This window comes from Rhyacophila brunnea, unplaced genomic scaffold, assembly GCF_057557595.1.
Source record: "Rhyacophila brunnea isolate RB1 unplaced genomic scaffold, BYU_Rbru_1.0 scaffold_80, whole genome shotgun sequence".
Classification (NCBI taxonomy): domain Eukaryota; kingdom Metazoa; phylum Arthropoda; class Insecta; order Trichoptera; family Rhyacophilidae; genus Rhyacophila; species Rhyacophila brunnea.
The window spans coordinates 307517-308792 of NW_028233351.1; positions in this window are offsets into that span (position 1 = coordinate 307517).

Consider the following 1276-nt stretch of genomic DNA (forward strand, 5'->3'; position numbering starts at 1 on the left):
ATCATTTTTATTTGTACAAAACATTATTTTAAGGTTTTTTTTCTGCTTAATTGTTATAATAACAGTATAAAGGTTATTATAGTTAATATACAATAAAAAAATTACATATGATTTTTCTTGCTATTTTCATATGTAAAGAGTCCAATTACATTTTTTTTCATATTTTACAAATACAGAATGAAAATTATTGTATATAAATTTATTATTTTATACTAAGCATTGTACAATCATAGCAAGAATAGTACAAATGTTTCGCATCTAGTACCAGGCGTTTATTTAAATGAGCAGATAAAAAACCAAAAATTTTTTTTTTATATAAAATTTTTTTGTGCTAATTCGTTTCAATGTGAAATATAGAAAATTAATATAAATTTCATTTTATAATTTCTATGAAAATTTGATTCAATGCAAAAGATAGCGACAAATAACTAGAATCAGATTTAGTTTGTGTCAAAGATAAAATAATAGGCCATTTTATATATTTAAAATAAAATGTCGTGTATGCTACTAATGGAAGTAAGCAATTTAAAAGTATTGTATAGAAACACATGGACGAAATCAAAGTTTAGCAGCATTTACACCTAATAATAGTATATTTTATAATATTATGGGCTCATTAGATTTTCTTGCGCACGCAACTATAAATTGAACTAAAAATATAGTTTTTATGTGTTTAACGTATTTCTATTCATAGGGAATTTATATTTACTATCTGTATAACGATTGAAATGTAAATGGAATTTTTCTTTTTACTTAAAACAAAAACACATTAGAAAATCGTAATGCTATAATTCTGTTATATTTAATTAGTGCAAAATAGATCTAAGCTGCTAGACTATACCATATATTATACACATGATTGTATTATTTGTATATTTTTTATTGATTCTAATGCTATCTTGCGTAGGATAAAAACTCGTTACTTGGTAAAATATGCACTTAAAAAATTATTTAGTTATCTAAAAATACTTTGAATATTTTTAAAAAATAGTCTTCCGAAAAGTATAAACATTTCACATAAAATACAGAATTGTCATTTTTATATATTTACCCACACATCATATTGTTGTTAAAAATACTAAATTTCATTTAATTATGAGACATTACATTTTATGATTAAGATTACTTATTGCATAATTAAACATTGTTTTTGACATTATTTTGATAATTTATATGGTTTTTTTTGTGATCTTTTCCGTTTTTCTTTTTCTGATCAGCAGAAGATCTTGATTTTATTGTTTACTTAATAATTTTGTTTGCATAGACAAGTGTTTAA